General features: G+C 44.2%; 1 protein-coding gene across 1 annotated transcript in view; it reads right to left on the bottom strand.

Moving 5' to 3' along the window:
- EXOC4 (exocyst complex component 4) overlaps positions 1-16,907 on the bottom strand; it is a 497,223-nt gene that overhangs the window by 459,404 nt on the left and 20,912 nt on the right. The window lies entirely within an intron of this gene.

The raw sequence follows: 16,907 nt of genomic DNA, 5'->3' as shown, positions 1-16,907 counted from the left end.
AAGATGCAGTGGTAGCCATGCTGGTTCAGTATGCCTTCAATTTTGAATAAATCCCCAACAGGGTCACAAGCAAAGCACCCCCACACCATCACACCTCCTCCTCCATGCTTCACGGTGGGAACCAGGCATGTAGATTCCATCCGTTCACCTTTTCTGCATCGCACAAAGACACGGTGGGTGGAAGTAAAGATCACAAATTTGGACTCATTAGACCAAAGCACAGATTTCCACTGGTCTAATGTCCATTCCTTGTATTCTTTAGCCCAAACAAGTCTCTTCTGCTTGTTGCCTGTCCTTAGCAGTGGTTTCCTAGCAGCTATTTTACCATGAAGGCCTGCTGCACAAAGTCTCCTCTTAACAGTTGTTGTAGAGATGTGTCTGCTGCTAGAACTCTGTGTGGCATTGACCTGGTCTCTAATCTGAGCTGCTGTTAACCTGCGATTTCTGAGGCTGGTGACTCGGATAAACTTATCCTCAGAAGCAGAGGAGACTCTTGGTCTTCCTTTCCTGGGGCGGTCCTCATGTGAGCCACTTTCTTTGTAGCGCTTGATGGTTTTTGCAACTGCACTTGGGGACACTTTCAAAGTTTTCCCAATTTTTTAGACTGACTGACCTTCATTTCTTAAAGTAATGATGGCCACTCGTTTTTCTTTGCTTAGCTGCTTTTTTCTTGCCATAATACAAATTCTAACAGTCTATTCAGTAGGACTATCAGCTGTGTATCCACCTGACTTCTGCACAACACAACTGATGGTCCCAACCCCATTTATAAGGCAAGAAATCCCACTTATTAAACCTGACAGGGCACACTTGTGAAGTGAAAACCATTTCCGCAGACTACCTCTTGAAGCTCATCAAGAAAATGCCAAGAGTGTGCAAAGCAGTCATCAAAGCAAAAGGTGGCTACTTTGAAGAATCTAGAATATAAGACATCTTTTCAGTTGTTTCACACTTTTTTGTTAAGTATATAATTCCACATGTGTTAATTCATAGTTTTGATGCCTTCAGTGTGAATGTACAATTTTCATAGTCATGAAAATACAGAAAAATCTTTAAATGAAAAGGTGTGTCCAAACTTTTGGTCTGTACTGTATATATATATATATATATATATATATATATATATATATATATATATATATATATATATATATATATATATATATACATATACACACACACACTGTGGCAAGTCGACTCGCTCGGCTCTCCTGGAGGCAGACTCAGGACACACGTTCTCAGGTTTCCTCTCTGCTGGTTTATTATCAGCCATAAACTCATGCAGGTTTCACAGGAAAAACAAACATTGACCCCTCTGGGTTAAACGAAAAAAAAAAAAAAGTATAACTCAGTCCATAGATGAGCGGGTTCCGCCAGCTCTCGGTAGCATAAACTGCACTGCTAAAGTCCATGTGAAAAGCTCTGCAGCTTCCACAATACTGTCTGGAGACTTCCCTCTCAAGAACACACTCCAGAGAAAAAAAAAAAAAGGGACTGAGCTTTTACTCATTGCTCAGCCACACCCTGAGGGGAGGTAGGGGGAATGGCGTCCCGCCCTCTTTGCCATTCCCATAAAACCGCACACCCTTTAACAGAGTAAATCTACCAGCATATAACACGCTGGCAGAAAAATAAAGTAGGTCTTAGTTCACACAGGAGAGCATCCTGAGTGACACATACCTCCCCTCACATATAAAACCAGTGACACTGTCACATATTCCCCCCCTCTGCCCAAAGCCGGGGGTTTGGGCACCTTCTGACACCAGGCAGGGAATCCTAGAGAGGGCATCTGCATTCCCATGTAACTTCCCGGGCCTATGCTCCACGTGAAAGTTAAACTCTTGAAGTCCTAGGAACCATCTAGTTACCCTGGCATTTTTACTCCTCTTCTCCCTCAACCATCTCAACGGGGCATGGTCTGATACTAATCTAAACTTCCGGCCTAGTAGGTAATATTTCAGTGTATCCACGGCCCATTTTATGGCTAAACACTCTTTCTCTACTATGGCGTAGTTCTTCTCGCAGGAGGACAGCTTTCGGCTTAGATAGAGAATGGAATGTTCTTCCCCATTTATCTCTTGGGAGAGTACAGCCCCTAGACCAACCTCTGAAGCGTCCGTCTGGACCACAAATTCTTTCTTGAAGTCTAGCGCGACCAGTACCGGCTGCTTGCACAATGTTAGCTTCAACTGTTGAAACGTGGTCTCCGTTTCTTCCGTCCATTTCACCATGGTTGATTTGGTGCCTTTTAGAAGATCCGTTAGTGGCGCGGCAATCATGGCGAAATTCGGGATAAACCGCCAGTAGTATCCTACCATTCCTAGGAATGCTCTCACCTGCTTCTTCGAGAGTGGTTGCGGCCAGGTTTGAATTGCCTCCACTTTCTTGACTTGCGGCTTTATTTCGCCTCTCCCAACAACATAGCCCAGGTACTTGGCCTCCTCCTTCCCGATGGCACACTTTCTTGGATTTATGGTAAATCCTGCCTTCCTTAGCGCGTCCAGAACGGCCTGTAGTTTAGGTAGGTGACTAGCCCAGTCTGGGCTAAAGACCACAATGTCGTCGAGGTAGGCTGCGGCATACTTCTTATGTGGGGCTAGGATCCGATCCATAGCCCTCTGGAAAGTGGCTGGGGCCCCTTGTAGTCCGAACGGCATCCGCGTGTATTGAAAACACCCATCAGGTGTTGAGAAAGCAGTCTTCTCCTTAGCCATCTGGGACATGGGGATCTGCCAGTAGCCCTTCGTCAGGTCGAGAGTGGTGATGTACCTCGCCGGTCCAAGCCTCTCGATGAGTTCGTCGACGCGGGGCATCGGGTACGCGTCACACTTGGATACCTCATTCAGCCGGCGGTAGTCCTTACAAAACCTCCACTCTCCATTGGGTTTCGGCACGAGGACGATTGGGCTCGACCACCCACTCTTTGACTCCTCTATTACTCCGAGGTCTAACATCCTCTTCACCTCGGTCGAGATCACCTCCCGGCGTGCTTCCGGAATCCGATACGGCTTCAGATTCACTCGTACGTGCGGCTCTGTCAGCACATCATGCTCTACCACTTGAGTATGCCCCGGCAACTCTGAGAACAGCTCCCGATTCAGCTGTAGCAATTCTCGACACTGTTGCTTCTGGGCCGACGATAGAGTCTCTGCAATAGTGACCTCCTCCACCTTGCCTTCTGCTGCGGCTCCCAGGCAAGGAGTTTCCACAGGTTCACGGTCCCGCCACGGCTTGAGCTAATTTACATGATCTATTTGATGCGGCTTTCTTCGGCCAGGCTGGTGGACTTTATAATTAACCTCGCTGACTTTCTCCACCACCTCGTATGGACCTTGCCACTTGGCGAGGAACTTGCTCTCGATGGTAGGGATCAGCACCAAAACACGGTCCCCCGGCAGGAACTGTCTTAGTCTCGCCGACCGGTTATAGACCCTCGCCTGGGCTTCCTGCGCCTGGAGGAGGTGTTCCTTCATGATGGGCATCACCTTTGACATTCTCTCCTGTAACTGGGCGACATGTTCGATGATACTCCGGTGTGGTGTGACTTCAGCCTCCCAAGTTTCCTTGGCGATGTCTAGGAGACCTCTTGGATGCCGCCCATATAGGAGCTCAAATGGAGAGAAGCCAGTGGAGGCTTGAGGAACTTCTCTGACCGAGAAAAGCAGGAATGGGAGCAGGTAGTCCCAGTCTCGCCCATCCTTTTCAACAACCTTCTTGAGCATCGCCTTTAAGGTCTTATTGAAGCGTTCCACTAGGCCGTCTGTCTGTGGATGATAAACCAAGGTCCGAAGCGGAGTTATCTGAAGGACTCTGCAAAGCTCCTTCATCACCTTGCTCATGAAGGGGGTTCCTTGGTCTGTCAGAATCTCTTTTGGTAGACCTGTCCGAGCAAAAATATGAACCAGCTCTCGGGTTATACTTTTACTGGACATGTTCCTTAGGGGAACCGCTTCCGGATACCGAGTCGCATAGTCCATGATGACCAGGATATATTGGTCGACCAGGATATATTGGTGGCCCCGAGCTGATTTAACTAAGGGGCCCATGAGGTCCATGGCAATCCTCTCAAAGGGAACCTCTATCACAGGTAGTGGGACTAAGGGGCTACGGAAGTGGGAGGAGGGAGCGGTTATTTGGCAGGTGGGGCAGGACCTACAATAGTTTTGAACTTCCCGATAACACCCTGGCCAATAAAACCTTCTCAATATCCTCTCCTGAGTTTTCTCGACCCCTAGGTGTCCCCCCAGGACATGTGAATGGGCCATATCTAGCACCCGCCGTCTGAATGGCCCCGGCACTAACAGCTGTTCCACTATCTCACCGCCCCTCAGTTTGGCCACCCGATATAGCAACTCCCCCTGCACTGCAAAGTGGGGGAATATGGTGTTGGCCCCCAGCTCTTGGGCAACCCCATTACATACAGTAACCTGGTCAAAAGCCCCTTTTAAGGTCAGGTCTCGAACTTGAGCAGTCCCAAAGTTCTCTTTGGACATATCTAACGCAGGGAGGTCGGCCTCCTCGGTCACCGTCTCACCCTCATCCCCGACAAGGACGCACAGTGGGAACTCCTCCATCTGAGACTTCGTCGGGGGTTCTTCTTCAAGGACCTGGCTTTTCCCCATACTACTTAGTCCAGTTCCCTTCCCCCACAAGTCCCAGAATAAGGAAAAATCGCGGCCCAATATGACGGGATGTATCAGGTCCTTTACTACCCCGACTTCATGGGACTGGGCACCACAGTCTGTACCCACTGTTACTGTGGCCATGGGATAGTCCTTGGCGTCACCATGGATGCACCGAACGCCCAGGGTTTTGGAAGGGATCAACTGATGGGGAAGGGATGCTCTGATCAAGGTCACCAGACTCCCGGAGTCCAACAGCCCAAGCACTTTTACTCCATTAATGGACACTGCACACGCCTGCGACCCCTCGCCGGGTTGACAGTCCACGCTACAGGCTGGATAGGCATAACAGGAGACCCGTCTGCCTAGGCTGCAGTCCATGGGCTCAGGGGATATTTGACACCTGGCGGCTACATGTCCAGGGTTGTGACATCGCCAGCAAACTATATCTTTACCAACTGTTCTAAAGGCACCTTCAGTAAGAGTGGAACGTCCCCCAGTGGTGGCTCTAGACCCCTTCCGTGGTGAACCTGCCCCCTTTTGGGTATCCCAGTAGGGAGAAGTGACTGCATCCGGTTTCCCAAGAGATCTCTCGACTACCTGGTACCTCTCTACCAGGCCAATGAAGTCATCTGCGTTCTGGGGATCACCCTGGGCAACCCAGGTCTGTACTGGCTTGGGAAGGGAATGCATGAACCTGTCAATCACCACCCGCTCAACCATCTGGGCCGGAGTGGAGGACTCCGGTTGTAGCCAATTCTGAACAAGATGCAGGAGGTCAAACATCTGCGAGCGAGGGGGTTTGTTGCTAGCATACGCCCAGTGATGAACTCGCTGGGCTCTTACCGCCATATTTACTCCTAGACGTGCTAAGATCTCTGTCTTTAGTTTGGCATATTCCTTAGCATCTTGCAGCGCCAAGTCAAAATACGCCTTCTGGGGTTCACCCGATAAATATGGCGCCAGAACCTCTGCCCACTGTGCTGGAGGAAGTCTCTCACGATCAGCCACCCTCTCAAAAACAGTCAGAAATGCTTCTACATCATCCCCAGGGGTCATCATCTGCATGGCCCACCTTACCGCCTTCCTGACGTGAGAATCATCAGTCGGCCCTGGGGGTGGGGCAGCTGCCCTGCTCTGAATGGCGTCCGCCAAAAGCTGTATCTGCTGTTGCGCCTCCTGCTGGTGCTGCTGCTGTGACTTTTGCTGCAACTGGATCTGCTGAAGCAACAGTTTGGTCGTCTCCTGGTGCTGCTGCTGCATGCTCCGCTGGGCCAGCTGCATACTCTCCTGGTGCTGCTGTATATATATACACATACACACGGTGCCTTGAGAGTTACCCCATGAACTTTTCCACATTACACCCACAAACTTAAATGTATTTTATTGAGATTTCATGTGATATACCAACACAAAATAGCAAGTGTGGATGGCCATGTCTTGGTAAGTTTACAGTTGTGCCAAGCTCCTTCCATATAATGATTGAACAGTGCTCCATGAGATGTTCAGAGCTTGGGTTTTTTTTTTTTTTGTTTGTTTTTTTGTTTTTTTTTTTAGAATCTAACCCTGCTTTAATCTTCTCCACAACTTTATCCCTGACCTGTCTGGTGTGTTCCTTGTTTTGAATGATGCTGTTTGATCCCCAATGTTCTCAAACAAACCTCTGAGGTCTTCACAGAATAGCTGTAGTTATACTGTGAATAAATTACATACAGGTGGACTCAATTTAACAATCATGTGACTTCTGAAGGCAACTGGTCACTCAGGATTTTATTTAGGGGTATTAGACTACAAGGGGCTTAGTACAAATGCACGTCACAATTTTCAGATTAATATTTTTAAAATATTTAGAAATCATGTATCATTTCAATTACGCCTCAAATACTTGCTACATTGTGCTGATATATCAAATAAAATCCAAATTAAATACGTTTACGTTTGTGGATGTAACAAGAAAAAAATGTGGAAAAGTTCACAGGGTGTGAATACTTTAAGGCACCGTACATACATATAATAATATATTAGTCTGTTCAGTTTGGTTTAATCACCTCTGTCGATGCTCCAAGCAATTACAAAGGACATAACACAATTCTGAGAAAGTCAAGTTGTTAACTCCATGGTAAACATCGCAGTCTGACACAAAACAGAGAGAATCATGTGTAGACAGTGTCATCTTTACTGCAATCAGATACAAGAAAAATGGAGATCGTTGCCTGCATTAGTTACGGTAATATCTATAGCAAGTCTCTAATTAATACTAGAAAAACCTACCCAGGATGTCTATAGTTTTAAACGTCTGTTTTATATCGAGGGTCGCAAATACAATTAAAATGATTCAACCCCCAGTGTAAATTAGGTTTATTAGAAAAATGTACACACTTCCTGCCATTTGCAAAAAAACAATCAAACAAGAACATCATAAATAGCTCAACAAAATAACATAAGTGATTTCTCCAAATTATTTTATTCTATTTTTCAAAATGATAACAAACAGAATAAAACATTAAAATATCCCTCCTCCGCCACCTCACCACAATTCCTTCCCACCATGTATCTCAAACAATTCTTTTAATGAGTGAAGAAGAAGTCACATAATATCCTGCTATCACATGCCAGAACTGTGGTACGTTAAATGAGTTGTCCACATTTGGGGACAATTTTTTCTTTCTTAAATGCATGTATTTGGGGCTTAAAAAAAAAAAAAAACATTTTTGCAATAGGTTTTCACTAAGAATTTTAAAACCTTTGCCTTCTACAGCCTCTGTGATTCGCAGTCTATTGCCAGCTGCAGAACCAGTTAATGGAGTTGGCCAATTATCAGATGTGTTGGGCACTTCCTATTATATAAGTCTGACAGGTCCTTCTCCTGCACGTGTATGAAAAAAACTGCACTAACAATTGCAGCTGGAGGAGAATATGACCAGATCAGTCCATCAGCCTCCTCCAAGGGAAAAACTGCTTTTTTATTTGTAATGGACAGGTCTGGTGACATGCTCCTCCATCAGTAGACAGTTTATGGACTGGAGAACTGTGCAGTCTGTGAGGAAAGCTGCTTTAACAAGAGCAGGAGGAGAACCCGTCATATCTAGTAAGAGTCACAAAACCATGTCCCCAACACCTGCTAAAATAAAGATAAAAGTGGCCAACCCCTTTAAGTCTCCATTCATCCTAATGTGTGGGATGAAAGTAGCAAATAAGTACGAGGAAAACGCATATAAAACTATTGCACGAATAATGGGAGCAGAAGGGTGGCTGTGTTTCAGTTATAGGGTACTTCTATAGGCACAAGAGTAGCGCCGAATGTACAGACACATTTATAAACAACAGAACATTGATCTCTGAATTTCTGGCCTGTGGAGCCTCCTCCAAATTCTCTGAGATGGGTAGATTTGAAGTCAATAATCTGGACTAGGTCAGCGTTAAAGAAGCGAGACATGGGCTTTAAATTTATTTATAGTGCACCGCATTAGGAAGACATTTCTCTAACTTGAGCATGGTGTTGATTTTAGACATAAATTCTGACATTGTATGGTTGCAGAATCTGCTCCAATGAAAGACTTTGAATTTGTTAGTAATGGTATCTATAACTGATTGTCTCCTCCACATGTATTTCTGAAGCGCACCACAGAAAATTATAACATCCATAGAAACGGTGTGGTCAAAAACATTATTGATAAGATTGAGCACCTCTCCCAAAAATGGGTGTAGAAGGTCAATCCATAAAATATGCAACAGATCTGTATAAGGGGATTTACTTCAATCACATATCGAGTTTTGCCCACAACCCATTTTGAGGAGAGTTTTGTAGATAGGTAGTATTGAGATAGTCTTTGTGCTTCACTCATTGAGAACCTAAGGATATCTACGCAGGTGTTCACTAATTAGGCCTCTATTTTGCTCACACTTGTAATATACACTCCCTCACCTTCAGAGTAAATTTCAGTAGGCATTCATGTGGATGACACGTCCTACATCATCCACACTGTCCCCCATCGCACTTCTGTGCTGGCGTACTTCTCTCTGCTCTGCCGAGGGCAAAGTATTGTAGTGCGCATGCGCCAGAGCTCTTTATCATTTCCACGCACATGTGCATTACAGTACTTTGCTCTGCCCTTTGTAGGGCAGAGAGAAGAACAATTGCGCAGGAGCGCGGTGGAGAACACTGCGTGGATGATGTAGGACGCATCAGCCACAGGAAGCAAGAAGGACGACAGCGATCGCAAGAAGAGAGTAGGCATTTGATCAAGAGCAGCGAATCCCATCGGACCAGACCGCACCATAGGGGAGTATAATAAAAGCTATTTTTGTGTTATGCAGACTGCATTGGGGACTTATATAGAACACTAGCTATTGAACCCCATCTACGCCCGGGTGGCGAGCATTTTTATTGGTATATGGTCTCCCATGCTGGTATGTGCTGCCCCCCTCCTTGTATTTGTGCTGCCCCCATCCTGTCTCCACCATCCAATCCTGGTATGCATGGCACCCCTCACCCCCAATCCCAGTGTGCGTGGCACCCCTCACCCCCCAATCCCGGTATGCGTGGCACCCCTCACCCCCCAATCCTGGTATGCGTGGTACCCCTCACCCCACAATCCCGGTATGCGTGGTACCCCTCACCCCACAATCCCGGTATGCGTGGTACCCCTCACCCCACAATCCCAGTATGCGTGGTACCCCTTACCCCACAATCCCGGTATGCGTGGTACCCCTCACCCCAAAATCCTTGTATGTGTGGCCCCCTCATGCCTTTCACAATGTACACACATACAAAAAAAATAAACACTTACACTCACCTTTCTTCTCTGTACTCCAGCGCTGCCCGGCGCCATTTTGCTGAAGACACACTGTAAATGTGTCTTAAGTAAAATGGAGCCGGATAGCGCTATGCTCACGTGCCGATCGGGCGCCTCACTCCTGCCCCGGTCTCCTGCGAAGAGAGGCGCCGCGGCAACGCTCCTCACGGTCAGGTAAGTATGCAAGTATGGCGCTGGAGATAGCGGTATGCGTTCAGTGCCTACGCATACCACGATCTCCGGCGCCATACACCTCCTCTTACCTGTAACGGCTGGATGCCGGCTTCTGTCTGGAGCCAGACTGCGCGTCACACATGCGCAGTCTATCGAGGCTTCAGACAGAGGGACGCATCCCCAGTTATATTATAGATTCTAGACAGGTTCACTTTAATCCCCAGAAACTTATGAAGAATTTAGTTAATCATTGGCCCCAATCTTCTCACTCTTATGATCTGAATCTGCATCGAAACATTATAATGAAACACTGCAAAGAGCACTGGATGAAGCTGCGCCTCTTACTCTTATAACAACTCAGCACAGATGGCGGTAACCTTGTCACACACCTTGTCAAACATATTTTCTCCAGCAGTGTTCCAGGTGCACCGAAAGTCTGTGGAGAAAATCCAATCTGGCTGAAGATTTCATCTCTTATAAATTTATGCTTAAAACATACAATTCTGACCTTCACCTCTCCAAACAAGCCTACTTCAACACCCTTATTACCTCATTATCCAACAATCCTAAACGACTGCTACTTTTCATTCCCTCCTCAGTCCAAGAGTTCACACCCTAACCACCAACCTCAGCGCTGACGATCTGGCCAATTATTTCAAAGAAAAGACTGACCATATCCGACAGCAAATTTTCTCCCAATCTTCAAATATCATGCATTCTCTTCCCTCAAGCACTTCACCTAGCTCACTTTCAGTCTTTCAACCGGTCACGGAAGAAGAAGTTACCAGGTTCCTCGCATCTTCTCGCCCTACTATCTGTACCAGTGACTCTATTCCCTCACATCTCCTTCAGTCCCTCTCCCCTGCTGTCACCACTCACCTAAAACATTTAACCTCTCTCTCTCTCTCATTTGGTAGCTTTCCTTTTTCCTTCAAACATGCCAGAACACATTTATTACTTAAAAAAAACATCCCTCCACCAGAACTGTGCTGCTATCTACAGACCTGTCTCTATTCTTCCCTTAATTTCTAAACTTCTGGAACGTTTGGTCCACTCCCTAATCTGCCATCTCTCGGATAATGCTCTTCTTAACCCTTTACAATCCGGTTTCCGCTCTTTACACTCTACTGAAACTGCACTCACTAAAGTCTCTAATGATCTACTAACAGATAAATCTAATGGTCACTGCTCTCTGCTTTTTCTCCTGGATGTCTCTGCAGTATTCCACACTGTGGATCACCAGCTCCTCTTCACTATGCTCCACTTGGGCTCTGGGGTACTGCTCATTCTTGGTTCTCCTCCTACCTCTCTGACATCTCCTTCACTGTATTTTTCAGAACCATCTATATCAAGGGTCTCAAACTCAGCCGTGTAAATGGGCCGCACATAGAAAAAAATGGGCCGCGTTCTTTGCTGGAGAAGACATTTGATACCATTATTTTTCTATATGACTTTCTGATCATTTTTTTAATTTTGGCATGTTTGTTTATTCTCTTTATCATGTGTGTGTTATGGTACAGATCTTTTTTACTTCAGTTTTTACATAAAACAGCATTTTTAGTGGCAAAATGTTTTTCTGTTATTTTTTCATATATATATTTTTTAAATATCCAAAATAAAGTATGTTTTCACCTGGCTGGTATTGATATGCACCGCAATACATTTCAATTGAATGTGCGTCCGAGGACTCACATTCAGTTGAAAAGGAACGTTGACATCGGCCGGGCCATGATCATCTTAGGCCCTGATCTATATGCGGCTGACACTCAATTATACACACAGTCTCCTGACTTCACCCCTGCATTACTGCAAAATACCAGTGATTGTCTTTCTGCTGTCTCTAGCATCATGTCCACCCTCTATCTGAAACCAAATTTGTCAAAAACTGAACTCCTTGTGTTTCCTCCAAGTACTAACTTTTCCAAACCCAATATTGCCATTTCCGTGTGTGATTACTCCCCAGCAGCATGACCTATATTTTGGGGTTATATTTGACTCCGATCTTTCCTTCACTCCCATATTGATCGCTCGAACACTCATGTCACCTACACTTCAAAAACATGTCTAGAATTTGACCTTTTCTTACCTTGGACTCTGAAGAAACTTGATTACTGTTGCTCTTATTCATTCTAGTCTGGACTATTGCAACTCTACTAATCGGTCTCCCTCTTACTAAACTCTCACCTCTCCAAACCATCATAAATGCCACAGCCAGGATCATATTCCTCTCCAACTGCTACACTGATGCCTCTAACCTGTGCCAGCCATTGCACTAGTTGCCCATCCACTACAGAGTCCAATATAAATGAATCACTCTCACCCACAAAGCTCTCCACAGTTCTACACCACCCTTCATCTCCCTCATCTTTGCCTATCACCCTACCCGTGTCCTCTATTTCGCTAATGATCCAAGACTAACATCCTCAATAATCCAAGCCTCCCACTCCTGTCTCCAAGGCTTCACACAAGCTGCGCCAATTCTTTGGAATGCACTTCCCAGGACAATTTGGTTAATTCCCAATACCCACAGTTTTAGACATGCCATAAAAAAGCCACTTCTTTAGACTGGCCTACCGCCTCACCTCACTTATCTAACTATTTCAGTTTTGCCCTTCCAAATTTTTCTTACAAATCTGGTCTCTCGTAGTAGCATCTGTTTACACGCCCTTCCCATACACTTAATCGCCCTCTGTGTCTGTACTTGTACAGATACTGGCTAGTGACCGGTTCATGCAGAGTTACTTGAATACCTCATTTATTATATTGATGGCTGGATCATACAATACAATACAAGCATTTTATACCATTTACCTTTTGTGTCTCCTCTATTTCCTCATAGATTGTAAGCAGGGACCTCACTCCTTTGGCATCTGTTAAATTAGGTGTTTACTCTGTTATGTCTTTACTGTCTATACAAGTCCCAAGTCCCCTCTGAAATGTAAAGTGCTGTGGAATATGCTGGTGCTATTGAAATAAAAATTATTATTATGATAGTCAAAGCTTTTTAAGATATTGGATCAGTCGCCAAAGAAGAGAAGCATATCATCTGCGTACAAATTAAGTTTCTATTGATGATGCGTGAGAGACAGCCTGAACTTTTGGATAAAGCCTAATTGCTGTAGCCAATTGTTCTAATGCTATGGAGCCCCACAGCGATGACAATGGGCACCCTTATAAAAAAAGGAAAAAATCTGAAGGGAGGTCATTGGCTTTATTTGTGTGGGCAGAATAAAGACGCTTAACCCATAATATACCTTTCACCAAAAGACAATATGAATTAGTATTGATCATAGAAAAGTCCATTCAATACTATCAAAGAAAGGCTTTTCCAGTGTTAAGAGCGGTGACAGTCTTATGTTGGTTCTCGATGGTGGGCAGCTGCAAATTTAAGTACAACCAATGGATATTCACTGCTTTTAAAAGATGCTGTATAAAATCACCTTGATGTTGGTGGTTAATACATTTGATTACTTTACTGGCCAGCAGTTTGGCTAGAATTTTAATGTTGATTGCCAGGAGAGACATCGTGATATGATTCAGGAAGCTGATGATCCTTCTCAAGTTTAGGGATGACAACAGTGACAGCTTAAGTCATACATAGCTGAAGTCTACACAAGTGAAAGGACTCATTGTAAACCTCAAGCAAGTAAGAAAGTAGAGTCTTAAAGACTATCACTAGCAAACCATGTCCCCCTGGTGATTTCTCATTTGGCATTGATTCTAGAGCATCCTCCAGCTCTTCTAACAGGAGATATCTATCTTACATAACTTAGCATCCTACTCTGATAATTTGGGCAAAGAAGACCTTAAAAGTTTTTCAACATTTCAATCATGGGATGTCATTCTGAGGCATAAAGAAAGGCATAAAAATCTGTAAAAATATATTTAGGATCTCAAAAAAAGATTGAACTAGAGAGTGTCTGGAGAAGTCTTAAAGGAAACTGGTCATCTCCAAAAACGCTATTTACCGACAGAAGTAAGGGGTAATCTGCAGGTAAATAGTATTTAAATCATGTCTGTCAGGCTTACTGTAGACCGTGCTATAATAATAATTTAATTGATATTCTCCCTGTAGCTGCTTGCTACCAGGCACTGGGGCAGTACAGAGAGAAGTTACAGTCATCACTCATAACACAGTGAGAGCACCATAATAACTCCCTGACACACTGATTACCTGCCATTTCTGCAGCACGCGTGAGTGTGTGCAGAGCTAGCAATCAACGTGCCATTGAGTGATTAAAGCGTGCATACTTTGGGAGGCCTAGGATGATCAAGATCGGCCTCCAAGGCACTAAGTGCAGAGGGGGACACAACCAACAGAAAATAATAGTTAGAATATTGGCTCCCAGATGTAAATCGTGAAAAGGAAGTACTACGTGAGAGGGTACCAGCCCTTTCCCAATAATATGCAAGAACTGGCATCAGAGTTGCAAATTAAACAAGACTGTCAAAAACCAGGAGGCATTCATGAAAGAGCCATGATCTGACATATACAGTGGGTGAAGTAAGTATTGAACACGTCTCCAATTTTCTAAGTAAATATGTTTCTAAAAGTGCTACTGAGATGAAATTCTCACCAGATGTTGGCAACAACTCATCCAATCCACACAGGCAAAGAAATCAAACCATAGATGTCCATAAATTAAATTATGTATAATAATGAGAAATGACACCAGGAAAAAAGTATTGAACACACTTTCTGAAATTCAATTAATACTTCGCACAAAAGCCTTTGTTGGTGATGACTGCTTCAAGACATCTCCAGTATGGAGACACTAATCGCATGCATTGGGAAGGTGTGATTCTGGCCCATTCTTCTACACAAGCACTCTTTAAATCCTGAATAGTGTTGCACGAACATGCTTGAATAAGGCATTATCCGAGTACGCTCGAGTCCTGAGTATCTTCGGGATGCCCGGAAAATATGTTCGGGTCGCCGCGGCGGCATGTCTTGCAGCACATGTGGGGATTGCCTGTTTGTCAGACAATCTCTGCATGTCTAGCAGATGTAAACAGCCGTGAGACATGCAGCCGTGCATGCTGCAGTGCAAACAAATTTTCAAAGCAAGCTGAAGATACCCTGTTAGGACTCGAGCGTGCTCGGATAACGCCTTATCTGAGCATGTTCGAGCAAAACTAATCCTGAAGGTTCAGTGCCCTCCATCTATGAACTCTGAGCTTTAGTCCCATCATTACATTTTCTATTGGATTCAGGTCAGGTGATTGCTAGAATGGCCCAGCCAGCTTTATTTTCTTTGACTGAAACCAATTGAGAGTTTCCTTGGCTGTGTGTTTGGGATCATGAGAGGTTTGTGTGGCACCTTGGTAACGAGACACCCTTTTATAGGCCATCAGTGCAACCAGCTGAAATTATTTTTTACTAATATCTTTGCTTTCTAATTACTGATACATTTCAGCTGGTGTCATGACTTTCCATGGCTTTTTGCACCTCTCTTTCTTCATGTGTTGAACACTTTTTCACTGTCATTTCTCATTATTACACATACCTTAATTTATGGACTCTAGGTGGATCTAGGTACGTGCAACAGGCGTTTGCACTCAAAAGACATTGAAGTGAGGATCTATAAAAACATTTGGTTCACAATATCTGCATGGAACTTGCTAGGAATGCACCCACTCACATGGTGCGCTAGGTATGCCCCTTTTCCTCCAAATTATACACAAAATGTGAGTTATAATGACAACTGCAATCTCAGAATTATTCAACCCCTTCATGACAAGTGTCTTTAATAATTACTACAGCATCCTTTGGCTTTTATGACCTACTGCAAATGTTATCCATAGGCAGACACCAGAATTTGGCAGCATTCCTGAGGAATCTTAGTCCACTCCTTGTGGCCAATGTCCTCCAGTTCACTAATATTCTTGGGTTGTCAAAAGAGTGGTCCAAAAAGATGATTGCCTTGCACAAAAAAAAAGGAACTGAATGTTCCTAGAGATAAGGTTGGAAGAAGAGTTCACAAGATCAGAGTTAAAGGAACATTGGCTATACTATCTGGATGTGGTAGAAAGAGGAAGCCATCATTGGCTGCCACCAGATTCCAGACAATCAGAAAGTCAAAAACCCTTGAATGACTGCAAAGGAACTGCAGCAAAATTTGGTGAAAGCAAGCACTGTAGGTTTCAGTTTGTACAATAAGACACATAATAAACACTGAAGGCCTCCATACCTGAATTCCAAAACGTACACTTCTACTGACGGAAGCCCAAGAAAATTCAGCTCCAATATACTCAAAATTATATGACCGAGACACAGAAGATTTTGTTCTATGGAATAATGAAACAAATCTGGAATTTTTCGGGCAAATGAATAAGCAGGAAAAATGAAGCATACACTGAACACAATACCCTACCTTCAGTGAATCATGGCAGTGGCTCGGTGATGCTCTTGAGCAGCTTTGTTTCCTCTGGCAGAATGTGTAGGGCAAGATGGATTTAATCAAGTATCAGGAAATCCCAAAAGAAAATGTCATGCCTTTTGTGAGAAAGTTGAAGCTTGGGTGTCATTGGACCTTCCAAGAGGACAAGTCCTGGGAGATTCTAGAGTTGCAGAAGCAACTTAATTCAATCCCACAGAAAATCTTTCAGATTTGAAGAAGGTGTTTCCAACAAGCAAACCCAAAAATATCTGTGAACTGGAGACCATTGTCCATGATGACTGGGCTAAGATACCTCAGGAGCATTGCCAGAATTTGATATCTCGAAACGCATTATGGTTGCAGAAGGTCATAACAGCCGAAGGGTGCTTCACTAAGTATGCTTGTCAAGAAGGGATTGAATAATTGAGATAGAAACAGTAATTAAATGTGGCATTTGGTATTACATTTGGAGAAACCAATTGATGTTTTAGTTGTGCCAAGCTATTTAAATTATTCATGTTTGATTGTTTTACTTGCAAATAGCAGAAAGTTTGTAAATTTTGCTAATAAAACTAAATTTTTAATGGTAGTTGCGTAATTTATATTGCAACTGTACATGACACAAAAAGCAGACAAAGAGGTAGGAAGGTGCAGGGATTGTGGATTTCTGTTAACCTTGTATAAAGAATAGCTAAAAGCTTCTCCAGTCCTGGCAGCATTTAAACTGCTTTTTACATGAAACTATATATCCCCGTTGTCCATGCTGCTCTCAGAGTCCATGGGAAACTCAACAGATACACTTTAAGGCAATGTTCCCACACGTTGTGTTTTTCAGCGTATTTTGCTGCAGATTTTTATGCAAATTTTCAGCTGCGTTTTGCAGTACCAGCAAAGTCTATGAGAAACCAGAATTCTCTGTTCACACATCTTGTGTT

This window comes from Phyllobates terribilis, unplaced genomic scaffold, assembly GCF_046119375.1.
Source record: "Phyllobates terribilis strain yellow unplaced genomic scaffold, ASM4611937v1 Scaffold_11__3_contigs__length_659146591, whole genome shotgun sequence".
In the NCBI taxonomy this organism is placed as follows: domain Eukaryota; kingdom Metazoa; phylum Chordata; class Amphibia; order Anura; family Dendrobatidae; genus Phyllobates; species Phyllobates terribilis.
Note: the sequence above shows the minus strand (reverse complement) of the source record. Positions and strands in the feature narration are given on the sequence as shown.